General features: G+C 39.1%; 1 long non-coding RNA gene across 2 annotated transcripts in view; it reads right to left on the bottom strand.

Moving 5' to 3' along the window:
* Positions 1 to 20,257, bottom strand: part of LOC148188759 (uncharacterized) — a 39,189-nt gene extending 18,932 nt beyond the window's left edge. For both annotated transcript variants that reach the window (XR_015777546.1, XR_015777547.1), the window contains exons 1-2: positions 20,167 to 20,257; positions 18,987 to 19,043 (exon numbers count right to left, since the gene is read on the bottom strand). This is a non-coding gene — a long non-coding RNA (uncharacterized LOC148188759). The remainder of the gene's footprint in view (positions 1 to 18,986; positions 19,044 to 20,166) is intronic.
* Between the last annotated feature and the right edge of the window lie 273 nt (positions 20,258 to 20,530).

Here is a 20,530-nt window from a genome sequence, read left to right as displayed (position 1 = left end):
CTGATGAGTTCAGTGGTTTAAGCAAGTAATAGCCTGGGCTATTAATTAAAGTTTAACAATACATTTGGAGTTCGTTTGAAATATGATTCCAACTGACTTTCTACAGATGTGTCTCTGTCCAGATGCTCTAGCTGCTCAAACAGGATTTCAAAGTGTCTTTTAGGTCACTCACAACACATCAAACAATGATGACATCAAACCAATGTTCTGCTGAACAGAATCCATGCTGCCAGAGCGTTACGGAGGAATTTGTCTGGTGTGTCCGAGGAGTTTTGCATCGCGGCTTGACAGCTCTATTGTTTGGAGGGCAAAATGATTGACCTCAATTTTTCACACTATCGGGTGGACAGCTGCGTCAACAGCAGAGCTATGAAGTTACAAACGCCTACGTTACCACCAAAGTAACAGATAGAATGGTGACAATACAAATCTGATCAGATCATCAAAATCTGATAAGAAAAACAAAATCTGATTTACCTGCTGTGTGAACGTAGCCCATGATGCTGCATCTTTATGTGTGGTTAGAATACGTCACCTAAGAAATCTGAACTAGAAAAGCAATGTGCTGTAGAAGTAGTAGTAGTAGTGGTGTACAATGTAGTTTCCCCTTCATTTCTATGTATTTCAGAGTGGTAATAAAGAGTTATTTGGTGTACTGATGCATTGGAAAGGACTGCATAACACACATACTTCCATCATGTTCTAACAGCCATTTCTTATATTTCTGTGAACAAGCACATGTGGGGGATTCAGCGGAAACAGCGCAGCACTTTAATTGATTTAGTACAAGGATGAGAGTGAGACTCAAGGCAAGCTGCTGATATCACTGTGGCTGCTAGTGTGGAATAATCTCTCAACAGCAGAGACTCAGCATTCTGCTACATTCAACATGTGGAGTATTTTTTGAACCGTGCCCCTTCAATTAATTTCCAAAACAGTTGCAAATGCGCCTGTCAAGTGCAGCAGCGGTGTAAGTGACGAGCAGGAGATTGCTGGGGGTTTGGTCATGACAGGGATGGAGGAGGGGACGGTGGGTAGTAGAAACAGGGCCAGTGTTATACAATAATTGAATAAATTGAGAACTGAATTAAATTAAATCATATAAATTAGGATTCTGGGTATACCTAATTGCTATGAACTGCGGTTGCTTGCCCAAGGCTATGGCTCGTGGTGAAGATGGGGGCTGGGTAGAGGAGAGGCAGTGATGCTCTGCCCTTGGGAGAAATTATCCTGTAATTTTTTGTTCTTTTATAGACATCAAAAGGCAAAGAAATAGCCTGTCATCCATTCATTATAGAGTAAATGAGGGGAAAAGGGGACAAAAAACCCTTTAAAAAATCCTGAGCCTTTTTTGTTGTTTGGTGCTTTACACAGAAAACGTGATGTCACTTGAGTATAGAAAATGTTATTCCTGCAGCTACAATGGAGTTCAAAAGATGTGATCCTCAAAATCAAAGAGGTAGTGCTTTCTAGATGCCACTTTGTACTGATGTTTAACAAATACAGGAAGAAATCCATCACAAAACCAATTTTAGCACCAACAGTAACAGAACATTGACCCAAATTCAACTTCTCAGACTGCTATTTTAATATCTGAATCTAACTGAAAATGAACCTTATGAAAGAAAATAAATATATCAGCGTTTTTACAGCTAATTATGTTTTTTAGGCAGCTATCCTCTCCACAGCTGTTAACTGGATTTTGGGAGACAGCCACGCTATAACCTGTCTGATTTCATCCGTAGCCGTCATCCTCAAGAGGAAATGTTTGGCAAGATAAAGATTTGCTACTGTGCCAGCCATCAGAACCAATAAGGAACACATCAGTGAGTGGCTGCTTGAGATACACTGAAATTTCAGCCTGCAATATTAACTATTTGAAAAAAAGCACCCAATTCCAGACCATATTGAAATAATGGACATATATATTGTAATGTGACCCATCGGTTTGTGGATTGCCATTCTGAAACCTTAAGTTCATTATTTTGGCTGCCGCTGTCTTGTTTTTTTTTGGGTTTTTTTTAGAACCAGAAGTGACCATATTTGGATAAGAGGGTGGAGCTTTGAAGGAACAAAGGGATGGATCTGACTGAAAAAAAACTCATCTACATTGTATTCAGTCTATGTATGATATGAGGTGTTGTTTTTTTTAAATAATTTGGCCAAAGCAACTCAAAAAGTCTAAAATGTGTCCGCTGAGGGGTGTCTGTGTGTGTGTCTGTGTGTGTGTCTGTGTGTGTGTGTGTGTGTGTGTGTGTGTGTGTGTGTGTGCGTGCGCGTGCGTGCTTGTGCCTGTGTGTTTCTGTGGGGCATCAGTTAACTGGGTCCCTCCCTCCCACAGCGGAGATGGTCAGATTTAATCTGATAAACTCCCGATGCAACAGCTGTCACCCAGACTCGGCCTGTCTATGACCCAATCTCTCTGCCTTCTCTCTCTCTCCATCTCCGCTTAATGCCTCTCTCAGCCTCTATATCTCTTCTCTGTATCCAGGCCTCTTTCAGTATGTCAGTGTGTGCATGCAAGGGTACTTAGGGAAAACACACATATGCGTACCCCCCGAGAGTGCATGCAGCCACACGTACGCACAAACACATGCTGTCCTTTATCCATCTCAGTCCCTAATTCAGCAGATGAGGATCTGGTCCAATGAAGCTTTCTTTTTAACAAATAAAAACAAACAGACCAACCCGCTCTGTGTATGTATTGTTAGATTAAGCAGCATGGGCAAGCAGTGTTCTGCTGACAGATATTTTGACAGCTGACCAACACAACATTCAGTATTGTAGAGATTGAACCTTTGACCTTTTCATCATAGCAGAGTGTCACTGGGATGACCTGCCTCCCCATTCTCCCAGTAAGCTTCACTTATCTCTGCTGTTGGATTTCAGTGGCATTAAGTAATCTATGGCTACGAAGGGTGGAGGAGCTTTTGTTCTGTTATAGCCAGAGAGATGGAAATCTCAGCATCATTAGGACACTGATAGATTACACAACCATACCCATTTCCTCATCTATGTATGTTTACTGCAATGTCAAATGTGTCACAACAGGTGGTGCTGCCGTTACGAAGGGAAGAAATCAGACATTGATTGAAACTAAAGTGAAAATTATGTGCTACAATGTTGGACCGGGTGGCGCCACAGAGACAGAATTCTCTGTTTGGTAATCTGAAGCGATAGAATGATTCACAAACTATCAGTATCAGTGGAGCTCGGCTCTTATAGCTGGACTGGAGCTGAAGAGGGAGGAGGTGTCAATTGATCAGAGGGACAGCTCAAGAGAAAGCATGTCCCCTCACCTGTGTGACAGTGTCTAAGTGGACTGTTCTCCATTTTAACATGTAATTAGGCTACATGAATTTTGGGTTGGACCACAACAACACGTTTCAGACACCTTTGGTTCCCATTCTGGGGTCCCAACACCACTGAGTCACCAAAGCTTCCCATAAGGTTGTGAGGCCTGTTAAAAAAACTTTCAAGAATATATAAAATAAAATGAACAGTTGGCGTTTCTCAGCATTTCACTAATTTCTGTGAACATAATTCAGTGCAATTGTATTTTTTCTAAGTTTAGAACACACTAATAATCACAGATCCTTCACTGTCTGCTAAACAGCCTCATCCTGTTGTAGAAAAGATGGCCAAGCAAAAGGAATTTCTCAAAAAAGAAGGATTTATGACTGAAGGTATAAAGACTAATATAAAAAGTTTCAACCAGTATCAGGAAAACTAATCTCTGATGCAATATTCACAGGAAATAATGAGCTCCATCTATAATTGCTAATCTAACACAATCTTTCTGCAGTAGGCATTTGGGTTAATGTACAATTTATCAGTTGTTCTCTTCCTTTATTGTGACAAATTTGTTATGAAATATCCTTAAAATATGTCGTCAGTTTACTCAATGATAGTGAAGAAGTCCCTGAAGGAAAAAGGTTGGGAACCACAGTACACGATCCAGCCAAATACTAGGTTTTAATCTAGTCGTTTTGCTATAGAAGAATAACAGATACACAGCTCTGGCAGCCCAAATATTATTCAAATGAAATGCTGTGCACACACTCAGATGCTGACACAGATGTTGTGCACATCTCTACTATCAGTGCTAATACAGTCTGTGTGGTGAGCACCTACATGCAAGATGTGATTTAATGACTAGTTTCCACAGTAAGACAATGTCTTTTCCTGTGCTGCTCAGGCTGGAATATTGTGCAGCTCTTAACAACTCCTTTAGTCAGAGCAGGAAGGAAGCAGATTAATGCAGTGAAATAAACTGTCTGAATCTTAGTGTTTAGCATTCAGGACAACAACTAATGTTCTTAATATCTCTACTTGTTTAATTCAGCTCAGCTTAACGCACATATTCAGATGCAGAAGCTCCTGAATACAACCACAGACCTGTCTTCTTTTCACAGAGTGCCTCTTTGGGGAAGCCCGATATATCGAAACATTAAAGTTGAAAGGATTTAGAGATATACAGGTAATCAAAATCTAAGGCAAGGCTGATGGATGTAAAGTTTGAGGCACCAATACATTTTTTAGCAGCTACCAACATTTATTTCCATTTTTTTTAAAAGCTTTTGCGTTGATATAACTTGCTGCATTGACTTTAAAATAGCATTTAACCCAAAAGTGAATGTCCCCCTAAGTTATAAAACTGCATTTAGCCTAATTTTTCTTGGGTTCACTGAGATTCTTCAAAATCTGTCAGTGTCCAGACCCATCATCTATCTATCTATTCAAGTCCTTATTATGCTGTATCTCTAAAAATGCACAAAATGCACATCCTAGCCCCCTGCCAGCACACGCATGCACGCACGCACACGCGCGCGCGCACACACACACACACACACACACACACACACAATCATTTTAAACATGCAAGCTGGCACGCACATATGCTAATACACTCATTTTCTCCAACTCTTTTTCCATCACATACACATGCACACACTACTATCAAAGTGCAAATCCAGAATTAGCGATTGGGAAGGAGCAGCAGGGAGTCGAGGAGTGCGTGTGAGTGTGTAATGAACCCCCATTGAGCTGAAAGCTCTCCATAGTTTGGGCTTATGTGTGTGTAAGTGTCTGTGTGAATAGTAGGGTGGGATATAGTACAGTTCTCACCAAGTTTACACACAGGCAAACACACACCTACTAATGAAGCAGTGACAGAATTAGAATCTATGTGTTAGGGTAGCTGACAAGGTTGGGGATGGGTGTCCCTCTCCAAATTTAGACATTTTTGCAGATCCGTTAACCCAGCATAGATGGAACTCTTCATGAGAGTTTTTGGAGTTGAGTTGTATGGTATATGGCAGACTTTTAAACCCAGCGCAGTCGACGGTTATGTTTCATTTTAGCTGTGTCTGACAGTCTGTTGCTCTGTCTGTGCCCAGAGTGTGCTATGTGCTCCGAGAGAATGGTGCAATGAATGACAGAACAGTTTATTTATTGTAATAGCTGTCTAAATGACGGTCCAGCTCCAAAAAAAAAAAAAAAAAAAGGCAGCAGAAGTTTAAATCATGATGGGCCGCCAAACACACACGAAAGTGTGTCAAACCATGAATGAAGCCAATGAAGTCCTGTTTCAAGCAAAACAAGTGCAGTGCAACATGTTTTAAGATACGGTTGTTAAATTTTGTTAAAATCTTTTCTGGTACAGGCATGTAAACTCTCTCCACTTCCACCCTCATCTGATGCATACAGTGAGTCAAGGGTGTGCTAGATGAAAAGACGGATGGGTATTTTGCTTAAAAAAAGTAAAAAATATAAAAAAAAATAAAAAAGAAAGACAAAAATGTATAAGAAAGCAAAACTAAAGACTAAACTCACTTTCTTTGGTTTGTATTTCACTAAGGTTACTTGATACAATAAACACTGTGGCAGATGTAACTCGGCAACAGCAGGTAGCAGGACACATGCTGTACAATGCCGAAATATCATTGGCCTGAGCAATACAATTCAAATATCAAGCATGTCTGATTAGTTGTAGTTGAATCACTCTAGAACAGCGGTGGCCAACCCTGTCACAGCAGGATGAAGACAAGGCCACGGCAAATGCTGTCTGACAACTGGACTGTCAAGTTCTTTTTAAACCTGACTTGAATAAGTCCTGTCTGCTCTTACACACTAGCTTTCTCTAATGCCTATTCAGTTACAAGGCAACACCTTCAATGGGACTGAAAAACATATTGGGTTTTTGTTGTTGCTGTATTTTTATTATCATTGCGATGTCAACTTGCATGACAAACACATTGCAAAAGACAGTGATTTTGCCCTCTGGGATTTTTCTAGGTATTTCTCAGTAAAAAACTGCACTTTAAATTAAAACTATCATTCCCTTTTTTTCATTAGTGCCTTTTGTGTCCGGCTAAATTTTCAAATTAATTACAGATTAATTAATAAAGATAAATTAATAAAATATATTAAAGGACTGCTGCGAAGAAAATCGTTTCATTATTTTTATTCAACAAACCAGTTGATGTTTGTCAGCAGCACATTGAAAGCAGCAGAAAGGCAGAACTCAGTACAGTTTATATATTTATTATAAATTAATAATAATATTCATATTTGAGCGGGAATTAGAGAATTTCTGTTTTGTGACCTTTCGAAATAACTCAAATCGATCAATCGATCTTAAATACAAAAGGCCTTTCCTTTTAGTACAACTCTCCATTGCCTGAACTTTAGCACAGCATTTCAGAGAGGTGACAAAATTTAAATTTTTTGTATTGTTTTACATTTGGTTTATTTTCTGGCCGGCTGTTTTTGGCTTTGCTCAGAGACAGCTGAGTTATCATGTGGAGACATGCCCACTGCGCAGCCTTTGGTCTCTAGTGGTTTCTTTATTGCTCAATAACTTCAGTGATCAACTAGTAACGCTGTCCCAGTGCCAGAATGGGTTGCTGCAGGAACATTTTGCCCAACCTCTGGTCTCCCTGGCATCCCCAGGTCGCCCTGGTGGATAATAAGCCACTTCATTTTGAGCTGTAAAACCCCTTTAGCATTGTTAATTATGTGAGCATCACAAGCCATGAGAATGGCACCAACAGACCTAATACTAATAACAAATTAAACAATACAATACAGTAATACTAAAGCTGTTGTCCAGCTCAAATATGAGCTGTTTATCTTAAACTGAGCAGCTTCACTAGTTCCTCCTACCAGACCTGAGTGGTGCACAGTAAAGTAAACCAAAGAGTCGCAAAATTAACCATTAGACCAACATGTGTAACATGTCAAAAATATTCGCTGTTGTTAACTAATTGACAGTTAATGCTAAAAGCAGGAATGACCACTTGTTCATGTGTGCACTATACATCATTCAAAATGTCAAAAACACACACACACACACACACACACACACACACACACACACACACACACACGCTCATATGACCTTTTTTTTTATTAGCTTTTATTACAGTCCAGCTCATTTTAGGAATATTAACCACAACATAATTTCCTCTTCAGCACTGGGGTGAAGGGGTGTGATTACACCTGCCACAGTTCATACACATCCATTTACACCTCAGGACAGAGAAGGCTTCAGTGTGAATCCAACTGTAAGCACATATTCATCTGTTCATAATGAACAATAAGTCACACATCACTTTACTGTGGGAGGACAACACACACACATATTCTGTACATCCACCCAGTTTCTGCAGTTATTTATAGGACAGCTGAGAGCCAGTTACATGTATGTGGCCCATATAGAAAGATCAGCACTAAGATCATTTCAGTATTCACTTTGATCTGTATGACTTAAGGTAAAGTTTATTATCAAATACATTAAATACTTGATAATTTATTGGTTTGTCACTAATTGTCAATGCTGGGGTCATATTTCAAAAAAGTAATGTAAGATACATTACTTGTTACTTTTAAAAAGAGTAATGCATTACTTTAATTAATCAGACACTGTAGAAAGTACTTCATTGCACTACTTGTTACATTACCTTTGTGCTACTCTGCAACATCACCTGCAATGCATTGTCACACAATAGCAAGTTCAAAAAACTTAACCGTCAATAGGCCCACATATCAGCTCAAAACAAGGCTGAAGAGAATAAAGAGGCTGTAAGTGCCCAAAAATTAAACTATATCAATATTAACAAGAAGTTGACCTTCCTAATACTGCATAGTACAATAACTGCCTCAATGTAATACACTGACAGGCCTAAATAAAATCACACAAGAGGGTGGCCTCCCCATCATAATTAGATGAAGATAGACTTAAAGGAGTAAAAACATGTTAAAATAGCATGTGAAGTGCATATAACCGGCAAAATGCTCAAAACATACATCAAGTCAATCGCTCACAAAACCATTTCTTTATAGCAGACTAGTCCAGCTTATTGATGTGTTTATCACTAAAGCAGTGGTTATACCTCATAACTTTCACACTGTGTGGTAACTCGTCGACTCCAGTTATTTTTAAAAAGAGGAGGGTTGAGGAAGGACAGCGATTTTCAACACAGCGGTAGGGGTATGATGCTGTTGCCGCCCATGTGCCGACTGCCTGGCTGATCAGTTAGCAGGCATCAGAGAAGCAAAAATGAAGACAAGATGAGGGAGCTGATAATGTTGGTGTCTAAATATGTAGAGTTACAGTTCTATCAATGTAAAAGGACAACCAGAAGACATGCTGGGACAACATTTCAACCAATTTCAGATGACTATTAAACTGTCCAAATATTTAGTAATATTTGGTAATTTCAGCGATTCCCAATATTTCTACAGTACGCAGCTAAATGCTAGCTTGCACTTCTGCCAGTGTTCACTTGCCTGGCATCGAGGCATAGACCACAGCGGCAGCAACCACTTTTAAAAAAGCTTTACTTTTGGGGGGAAGACTCTTACAAGTAGGTGATTGTCAGGGCGGTTAACACACAGCGGTGTGACACCAGCTTAGGAAAGAGTCTCTCAAAGTGCCACAGGATTACTGAATTTAGAACAATAACATCTTGCATCGCTGCACTTCAGACAAATGTAATGTGATTACAGTAATGTGTTGTTTTGTAGCAGTAACACTGCTCATTGTAAACACCCAGTAGCTGGTACATCTTTCCAGGATCTACTTCAGTCAGAGAAGAGAAATCTGTCATTTATTGATTTCTGAACCCACTATCCACATTGTTATTGTTTTCCTGACACAGCTAGCCAGTCTAAAAGACCCAGCAGCAACAAAGGTCAGATGATCAAATGCTTTGCAGCTCCTCACACTGCCTCAAATCGCTTTCCTAAAACACAAGGCAAAGACTGCAGCTGATGCCCAACATGCACACACGGTGTGCGCTTGTGTGAGAGGAAAACACAAGTCCGACTACCCTGACTCTTAAACACCACTGTTAATCTGTTTAAACAATCATGTTATGTATGGAATGCAAAGTGAAAATATGTCTGATTTGCTTTATTTTCAACTTGTGTTATCAGCCAAGGAAAGAAAGGAAAGAGGGGGCAATCTCAAACTGTAAAAGAGAAACAGCAATCAATAAATGAAATCTGTGATTTGTAAACTGACCAGCCAGTCATACAGTTATCTCTCACTGACTGCCTCCACTGCTGATTCAACATGCTCGACCGGCTGAATGGCTGCCAACTGTGCTGGACATCTCAGAAAATCCAGCAGGCTGGTGGCCACAGACACTCAACACTGGCTCAACGATGGCTGACAGCAGACAGACTGAATGGTGAATGTTGGAGGTGGAAGAGATTCATTCTTGCACAAAGGACACAACCAATCAAAGTGAGATGTATTACTGTATTCCAGAGGTGGTTAGCACCTTTTTACTCCCACAATTCATGTGATAAAAGGGGGTGAATGAGGAATAAATGAAGCCAGTTCCCATCCACATTTTCAGGAGAGTTCATTTCTACATCCGAGCCCCAATCATCTTTCTCAAAGGATTTTACGATAACGCCATAATCTTTGGATCCTCCCCAAACTCCTGCTGATGCACTTATGATAAGTGGCTCTGCGGTGTAATGGGGCTAAAATGTAAATGTGGAATGTAAATGCACTGGAATGCCTTGCAGTCTAGAGAAACCTATAAAGAATACAAGATGAGATGCTCCCTCTGTTCTGCTGAGTACTCTCTTCAGTTCTGCTCTAATGCACGTCTCAAGGCCTTGCCGTGTTCACTGATTCTGTGATTATGTTAAAATTTAAGTCTATTCCTTCTATATCCCTTGATTTTCACCATAAAAGAGCTCTGGTGTTGGCTTCAATTAGACTGTCAGAGGAGTGATTGAAATATGTAAATTGTCTACTATAATAGGTATAATAGGTTGCCTATTATCAGTTTGGGTTTTAACCACAGCAGAAAAGCCCACTTGGGACTAACAGAGCGTTCTAACACTTTGTTGAATGGCAGCCTGTCATTGGCTGCTGAGTAAAAGAGACATCCCACTCAGTTCCTCTGGCTCCGAGACAACTGTAAGTCCTATCAGATCTGTGAAACAAAGACTATAACATCACATCTTTTAGATATGGTGTCTCTGTCAAAACAGCTAAAGACATCACCCTCTGTTTCTGGACACAAAGGATTGAAATAAAAGTGATAGGTGCAATGAAACTTCCTAGTGTCACAAATCCCACTATATCTGAACTGACGCAATACCCAGAGCAGCTAGATTTTTATCTGAAGCAGCCTCTATGAATGTCTCTTTCACTGATATCTAACTTTCTACTGAACACAAGCAGGAGTATAGTGAAATACTGCTGCATACCTCTACTGCATTCCTATTGCTGGAGCGACGTACAGCCATGGTTGACAAAGTACAGCTTAGACTGATTAATGTTGAGCCAAGTCAGAGGGTGCGGTGAACATGTAACATGTAAATCTATTAACTCAATCTCACATCTACTATTTACATCTACTATATGCCTTTTGTGTCTTTTTAAGATTCCTACTTGTATTTGGCTTTTTACCAGAACATGCTTACATGCTTTAATATTTGAAAAACAGTTTATTTTCCTCACATTGTTTGTGCTGAAACACCTTCTAAGATGCTCTGTTTAAGTGCCTGTCTTATTTAAGCCCCCCATCCTTTCAAAAAGCCCAGTTTGCTCTGATTGGTAAGCGTTTGCAGGTCTTTCATATCTGCATTCTCAGCATCTCTGCAACATCACTGAAGCAGGGTAATAACTGTAACAGACTATTGCTGCATTTTTTACTGTGAAAAATCACTATTAAGAGCTTCTTAATCAAAATCTTCACAACCGGACAAAATTGGGGGGAAAATTAATTACAGCTGCAACTGGGATTACATGTTGACCTGATGTCAGCATGTAGGTACATGTAGCAGCGTAGGTATTTGTAAACGTTTGCAGTAAAATGCCTGGAGAAAAATACTATATGAAGAAATCTGTCACAAGCTGTCAGGAGCTTATCTCTCAAGTAGGAAAAACAATTGGAGACTAAGTATTCAGAACAGTCTGGAGTAGGTTTCCATGCTGATACTGATTATTAGTACTAAATGAGACCAATATCCAATATTTGGAACCAATATGCATTTACAATAAAAATGAAAATACTGCTGCTTTTAGAATTTGGAATATAACAAACTCTTTGTTTAAATGCGGTTTTTGGTTTTTATCCCACAAGAATTACTTTTACATATGTTAACCTTGGTCATGTTTAATATGAACAACCAACACTGTACATTATATATTTATATATACATATATATACAGAAAATAAAGAAAAGGTTGATAGGCCCCCTTAAAAATGGAATTGCTCCAATCGCTGTGATTTCTCAGAGAAGGACGAGTAAATCCATGCTGAGCTTTCACACATAATTGTGGTGAACTTTCATGCATCACTTCACTTAATGAACCAATGGCAAATTATTTGAACACTGCAGACATTTGAGAGAATAGCTAACTGGAGAGTCTAAAATAAATGAATCCATCACATTAGCTGGATCGCGTGAGGTATTTTGGAGTGACCAGTGTCAGATGTCCTAAATTGGCAAAAAATTGTGCAAAGGATAAACCTTCTTGATTAAGGTAGCAAGACCGTTTTTAATTTTTGTCTGCTGTGTCTGCTAACAGCCTCATGAGGCTGTTAGCATTGCTATAAGTCTTCTTTAGAAAATGTATCATATTATTTTTTTTTGTAACCAGTAATCCAGTAATCCTATTACACAAAATGAGGGACTTCCTATTGCTGTCCAGTTAAAAGACAGTCATCCAGCTGGATTAAACACTGATCCAATACAGTGTGATTGCTACCTATTGCTTCTCGTCTAAGCATGTGAGCAAAATGACTTTGTTAAAGTGGGGTTACCTCTTTTCTCTGAGCATTACTGTGATCCTACTGCAGGTAATCAGGAGCATAACTTTCCAATACTGTGTTGTAATAAGACACAGCTCTCCCTCCTGGATTCAATATTGATCCAATTTGGTGCGATTTCCATCTGAGCTCTGGCGGCAGATCGACTCGCCTGATGCCAAACAGACAGACTGGGTGATGGAGGAACCAGAGCCAGAGCTACACAAAGCTATGCTGATCTGAATACGAATGCAGCTTGACTCAAGTCCAGACTGAAACAGGTCGAAGTTGAATGGGATCCAGTGATGAGTGGCACTTAGAGTCAGATTACAGATTTGGTTTAGAGGTTGATTACTAGTTTGGTTGCCTGATATGCTGAGTGTCTCTCTTTGCTTATCACGGTGTGTGCTGCAGTAGGAGGGATGTTAAGAAATGTTGAATGAAATCCAGGGGGAAATGATGCACTGATCCAAAAGTGGTGTGCAGGAGAAATAGATGGAGAGAGATTTGCTGTGAAATGCAACAAATATAACAAGTATAAACAAAACCTTTTGTACACTGCTCCTTTTTTCGATCATGAACGGAGGCTGGCTTTTGGGGACTATGTGTCAGGAAATAAAATGAATTGAAAAAGGAATAGAAAACATCTCACTTCTTTGTTGTAAAGTGAGGAGGAGGGGATATAAAATACAAAAACAACATAAGAGAAACCAGATTTTGACACAAGGGACATATCAATAGTAATCAGGGGAACCAGATCAGGTTTATTTATAGCAGCTTTCATTCACACAAAGAAGAATTGTCCCAGCTGCTTTTTTTTTGTCAATTCCCAGCGTATGCTCAGTCATTCATCCAGATTTGTGAACCACATCTCCTCTATAAGGAAAGTATGTGCACATACTTTGTTATGTAGATGTGCTGTCGTTGTATTAAGGCCATTATGCCTCTGAAGATGTTCCTTATATATGCAGAGCTGTGCAGAATATCAAACTGTGTCACTGTCATAAGCATAATTGCAGTAAAGATTTCCTTGTCGGGTGCTGTAGCTCTGTCCAACATGGAGGTCCGTCCCCGTAACCATGTGTAACTAATTTACAACCAATCTGGGTTCCTGCATGTCCTGCTGGCTCAGTGGGAGATGATGCCTGCCACATACTCACAGTGTTGTAGATTGGAAACAGTTTCATGGAAAATGTCATGTGCCTTCCAAACACTCTCGCCCTCTGTCTTGAGGTATCATTGGACTTCTCATATTAGATTTATTAGACCGTTCAGCAGGCAGGATGCCAACAATGCACAATTGTAAATAAATTACAGGATCAAACTATAGAGAATAGTATGGAAAGATCACTGTTATGCTAAAAATAAAATTTAAAAAATTAAAAATTAAACCTGCACATAAAAGTCAAACACCCTGCATATCAAGCCACCATTCTGTCCTGCATACTCTTTTTCTGCTTCATGATGAAAAGCACCTTCAGCACTGGCACCAAAAAGTTGGCACTGGATGCAAATTTGCACTGTAAAATCATCCAATCTGAGGGTAATTCCTCGGACTACTGGATTGGATTTACAACATTAGCGCTGGATTTGTATTAGATAATATTCCCACTGATATTTTTTCTTATTTTTTTAACACGTTTTGTTCATATTGTGTAATCAGGAACCACAGCTATGGGCCTATAAAATTAAATACTATATGGGCTATACAAATACAATTAACTTGACTCCTCCTTTCACACTAAACCTATCCTATTAAAAATAGACAAAAAGCCCAAAAAATATATTTTTTAAAAGTTGTTTCTAAAATTAACTGGATTAACTGCCAACCACCAGCTCAACCACCTCCAGTTTGACCGTTTTTTATAGACAATCCTGGCTCAAGATACAGCTCCATTAAAAACTATGCATGTAAAGAACAGAGCTACTGCACGTATTTGTTGAAAAGGCCATACAAGATTTTTTTCCACATACAAATTTGTGATTTAAGATATTCTTCTGATCTATGCTTAATGCATGACAAAAATAAGTAACATTGTCATTTATTCATGTTTGCGTTGATACTCACGCCATCCAAACAGTTAAATGTCATCTGTGTAGTAGTTGTAGTTAAATATCTTTACATTTTAGACTAAAACAAATCCTTTATTTACTGTCCACCAGTCATTAGGCAACATAGGCCACTGCTACATGAGGAAAGATGCCACCCAGCTGAAAGCATTAACTTCTATTGCCTTCATTAGTTTTAAAGATGCTCTGTTATAACAATCTAACTTTTCTACCATTTATGTAATCATATGAATAACCCCATTTAATCAATGCATGATTCAGATTTGATTTGGTTTGAGTGGTTAAAAATCCATCTGTGTTAACATGCTGTTTTGGACTTTTTCCAAACAATGCATTATACAAACTGGTCATGACCTCAACTAGCTCCTCTTACTAAACAATTATTGAAATTCATCCAATTGGGTCAGTCTGCATCTCTTGACCTGTCGCCCTTCTGGATAGGTTTCAAACAGCAGTTCTGTCTCATTTGAATTACATGACCAGTTTTTGTTGGTCAATGTCTTGTGAATGCTAAGGACTTCAATTAACACATTTCCATATAATTACATGAATTTTAAAACACTCTCATGACACTAGTCTTATCTCGAACCACAGCAGTGCGTATTTGAAAATCAAACCATGCAGACTTAATAACATGAGATCTTAAGTGTTACACGCTTCACAAGCTCTTCCAACAGGTTTTCCACACCGATAGCAGAAACTGGATGGGAAAAAAAATGATCCAGATTTTTCACTGCTTTTTCAGCCAGGTGCTCTCTGTATCACCAACACCATGCCCAAACATTTAGACCAAGTTTGACTACTCAGCTGGAAATGTGGCGAAGCGCAGCAGAAGTGGGTTGGATTATGATAGTGGCTGTGTGTGAGCCCTGAATCTGCATTAAAAGCACTACACTGTAATGTCTCTCATACGTTAACATATTTCCCTATAGGAGAAGAAAATGACACAACATGAGGTTCATCAAGCTGAGAAATCTACATCAACCACTGGACGAGTTGGCAGGTTACCCCAACGAGGAAAATCCCTCTGAAGGAAAACCTTTGCAAGAAAGCCAAGGATTATCAGGCTTGAACTGCAAACTTTTGAGCACTCTAGATATGCAGGAAAAGTTTTTGCTGATCATGCATGCTCCTTTTTTTAGCAGCGCTTTGTTATTTCTGTATAGTTCAACACATTCACACCTGGCAGGTGCCCAGATTGTGAAGCAACCTCAGAGAAAACACTGCATTAGACGAAACCATTCCAAAAGCATGATTAAAAACTAGCTGTTTCTTTATGACTTTCTTTGAATAGGGTTGTCCGGTATGACGATATACAGCATGCGACAGCAGAAGTGTGCCACCGGTAGAGATTTGGCAAAGCCGCGTCTACTGCAGAAGTTATTTAGGGCACTAAATCTTTTTCAAGGATGGCAAAGGCATGACCCGCCTTATTCATTGTCAGGGTAAGCCAATCAGAGGCAGAGTAGAGCAGGTCATGCCTTCGCCATTCAAAGAAAGAAATATGCACATTTGGGCTATGTATCAAATCAGGGCTGCATTCTTGCTGATCTCTTGTGTCATCTCGTGATCTTACAATATAGCAAGCATACTGGGCTTTAAAGCCAATTTTACATAGTGGCCAAACCATGGAATTTCAATTTTGGGGTTGGTCATGCGATACTATGTGGCCCAAAAGACTTAAGCTGCTCGGCCAGCGGAGGTTATTTTTGTGGCCGGCTGAGATAAGGAAGATAAGGACAAATTTATACCTGAAAGTTGAACCAAGAGTTAAGCTGTAAATACAGAAACATGTAACACTTAAAATGAGTGTTCTCAGGAACCTTAAATTGTCCATTTTGATATAATTTTAGTCTTACTGTTTTAAGTCATTTTTTATAAACTCAAGTGTTGCCTCATGTGACGTAGCTTTTTTCTGTTTTGTTTGTATAAAAATTCTGAAAAAAAAAGAAAATGTTTTGGTATGTTTATTTTAAACCATTCTTTAAGTAAAATTACAGAACAATTATAGTACTATCGAAAAGTACCAGACAACTCTATGTCAGTAGAATCACTTGCTTACCATTGCCAAAATCGACTAAACCACAACGAAACAATTCACAGAAACCCTTAAACAATGTCAGTCTTTGATGCTTTAAACAAAGACACTAAAGGGATCAGAAGGTTGAAAAAAAAATCTAATGTTTTTCATTTCAACTCTCTTTGGACAACTCATACTTTGACACTTTAACCAACATGAATGCACGCTGACCACAGCCTGTGTTCTCTGAGCACAATCAAACCGCAAACTATTCACAGACATCTTTCAAGCCTAAAGGAGGAAAGTGTTGGTATGCCAATCAAAATATCTGACATCTTATGTTTTCAACATCATAGTAAAATCTCAAGCTGTGCCTGAATTATCGGTGTGGCACAGTGGTGCCAAAGCCCCGGCAGTGCTGTGGTCCTAAGTTGGCGGGGGAGCAAGCAGATGTGAAGCCTGAAAGTGATGCTAATGGATTCTGCCCTTGTTTCTGATCCCTTTTAGTGTGCTCTGAATCACAAATGTAATTATTTAACCATGATAATATTTACAACATGGGGAAAGATAACAGATTCACTCTCTTTTTTGAGCTGTATATGTTGTGTACTGGTTCAAATCTCCAAGCACAATGAGCCCTAACACAATTTTGGCCACTTAATTATTAAAAAAGACGAATTACTTGCAAGTTGCAACATAGTGATAAATTCTTAATGTGGCACTTTGTGTCAAGGACACTTTACTATCCTAATGTAGCTAATTATCCCTCTCGATGTGTCGAATTTACAGCTTGGCATGCTTTGGATATTTGTTCTTCCGTTATGCATGTAGTGGTGCGATGCTATGTTTAGTAAACAGTCAGAGAGAAAGAAAGCTGTGGCTGCAGGGAGCGGTTGTGCATTTGTGTAGTGAGCCAGCGTGGTGGTTTGGAAGTTTTTTTTTCTGCTCTGGAAATGTAAAGCAGGCACAGAACGAATAACAAGCCAAGATATTTATGTCTGTGCTGCATAATTTCAGCCTAATACATGTCATCACTCTCAGGCTTCTCTGTTTGCGCTCACCCCCAACTTTTCCTTCCTTCCTTCTTTCTGTCAACATCCTCTTTCCTCAACCTTTGTCTCTCATCTTTTTTCTTCCTCTTCCTCTCTCTGTCTTTTACTTACACACTCCTACTTAGTTTATCTCCCCTCCACATCCTTGTATCTACAACCCCCTCCTCTTCTTCACACACACACTCCTCTCATTCTTGCTCTCATTCTCTCCCTCTCTTTTTATTCAGTGATTTAGGTCACTGACTGACTAAAAGACTACACACAGCTGGCCTATAAACCGTTCTGCCCTCCTCTCCAGTCCCCTCCCCTCACAACACACACATTATGATGAATCACAATCTGGCACTTACTGACACTGTCCGGAAATACATTTGTTTATTTGGTCCAATATGTGCAACAGTGCTGAACTTCACACCCCAAATTTCTCTCTGTGTTGATTTCGTCACCTGTCTCTGTCACCTAATTTTCTTTATCTCTTTTCTAACATTTCACCTCTCGTCTGTTCTCTTGCTACTCCCCCTTCGTCGTTCTCCCTCATCAGTCTTTTCATAAACAAAACTCTGTGACCTGAATAAAACAGAGTGTGCAACAGAAAAACTCTAAGAGTGTGTGTGTGTGATTCAGCATCCTGCTCATGTTTGATCTTTTGGATGCCAGCATGATTTATTTCACTTTTCATCTGTTTTATTTACTCATTGTCTTTGCAGCAGGAGAGATTCAGATGGGGGACATTATTTGTTTGTTTGTTTGACTGTTTGTTGTTCTCGTGTTTGTTTGCTTTGTATCAGCGAAATAGCAGTGGGTCAACAATTTAACGAACAAATTGCCCATGCATGCAGGCTCACCGCTCTCATCTGAATCTAATAACGTGGCCACCAGATACAGCACACCATCACAAATACATGTATACACACTCACCAAGGCATTCACATGCACACATGCAAGGGTGTGCATGCGCACGCACACACACAAAAGCTTAATCACATAATCTCTACCCAAATAATTAATGACATCATTTTTGGTTGTAGCTTCTACAATGCCGGGCAATTGGACGCCAGAGGTAATAAAGGGGGGGTGATAGAGAGAGAGAGAGAGGCAGAATAGGAGGATGGGAACAAAGAAAGCATGTATGAAAAAAAGAGAGTAAGAGGTTGGTGAAAAGACCTTACAGAGAGAATGTGAGGGGATAAAAAAAGGGGTTGAAATGAAAGACGAAAATACAGAAATAAAGGAAATACAGAAACAGAGAGGCTGTGGGTGGGAGAGAAGCCTATTATCATTTTTTAATCACCTATGGTTTGGTCATATACTAACTTCTAGATGTGATATTCGTGTATATACAGTGTACACTAGATGTAACAGTGCTTGCCTGAGTGTACACAGAGAGCAATAATAGACACAAGGCACAACACACAAACAGAAATAGAAAATGAAAAGCTGCAGCACAAATATAACCTGCATCCAATTAATTTTGATGAGAGGAAAGAAGGACGAAGAACTCAAAACAAACAACAAAATGCTTTGATACCTCATCAAAATTCAGTGTAGAGCATTACTTACACACTGAGCAGAGATGGAGCAACATGGGCATCCCACTGGAGTGGTCAGTGTCAACACCTGTTAAAACACAAGTCCAAAAATTAAGATTATAACCTTATGTGTCCACACAAACAGAGTACAAATCAACATTTTATTTAAGGATGCACAATATTATTTTTTTTGCTTTTGCCAGATAACTGATACCCAAATTAGTATAACCTTTTTTTCCCCACCTAATTTTAATGGTCATCAAGTCTGTAGTGGAATCAAATCATATAATGCTTACTCCTCTTGTGATGGCACACCAGCAGATGAAGACATAAAATACAATGCTTTTCTGTGTATGTAATATTCATTCATTGTGCAAAATAAGAAAAATACTTCAACTTAGGGTTGATGTTTCAGACATGTTCACTTTGTCAATAAAGAGGAAAATATTGATTTGTGATATTGGCAGAAATCAACATGTTGGCCGATTCCAATATTTCATTTCATAGCCGATATCTGCCAATACTGATGACATTCCAATATCATTGTGCAGCCCTGATTTTATATGTGTTGTACTGCATTTACAACTTAATATTATAACAATATTACCACTGGTCAGTGCACACGAATAGGCTACAGGTCAGTTTGGAGCATCCTTAAAAAATATTTGGGCGTTTCATAAATTAACAACACTTTATCTGATTTTTTCAACTTGTATGTCCAATTTTTAACCTTTAAATTGCAAAGCCAAACAAAAACAACACATTTTTGAAGGTCTGCATTTGCATTGTGCCCGTTTTCGTAGTCTTTCTGTTGTGTTATTGCATGTTAGCATTAGCTAATAACGAACATTAATCAGTTCTGTCATAACCACGACTTAAGCAAATTAGCTGGTGGGATACACTTTAGCACGTTTGCTTTAAAAATAAAACAGAGTGCACTAAAATTGACACATGAAGTACAATTAGTCCTGGCACAATACAAAATGCGGTATATAAAATTAGCATAAACGCTATATCATACAAAAACATACGCTAGTTAGCAGCTGGCTAGCGGTTGCTAACGTATCAAGAGAAATGCCACTGACACGCGAACACGGTTGACAATGCTCGCATTTATATTTACGGCAAGTTACGGAGGAAGCCAGCAACTTGTACATGGCTAGCTACATTTTAAAGGTATTTTACTTATCATTAGTTTCTAGGCTACTCACGGGGCCATGGTGTTGGAATAAGGGAACAGAGGACGAAGGCAAAAGCTCACTTAGTTAGCCGATGAGTGAACCTCTTAGTGCAGCCTTGTTGTGATGCCTTCACGTGAGTCCTGTTCATCATAAAATTATTTGCTCAGTGAGTCCGTTTGAATGACCCATAATGTAAATACAATGTACATAATACAATGTAAATTTTTTAAAACAGATTTATGTTCATGCTTTGTTTCAACCCATCACCCAACCCATTCCACAAGTCCATCCCGTACATTGAAATACATAGTCTTGTACAAACTCTCAAAAATTTAAAAAAAAAAAAATGAAATTCTCCTCTTAAATTATAAACCCCCTCCCTGTCAGTTTTTTG

This window comes from Plectropomus leopardus, chromosome 9 (genome assembly GCF_026936395.1).
Source record: "Plectropomus leopardus strain MGB_pleo_1.0 chromosome 9, ASM2693639v1, whole genome shotgun sequence".
In the NCBI taxonomy this organism is placed as follows: Eukaryota; Metazoa; Chordata; class Actinopteri; order Perciformes; family Serranidae; genus Plectropomus; species Plectropomus leopardus.
Note: the sequence above shows the minus strand (reverse complement) of the source record. Positions and strands in the feature narration are given on the sequence as shown.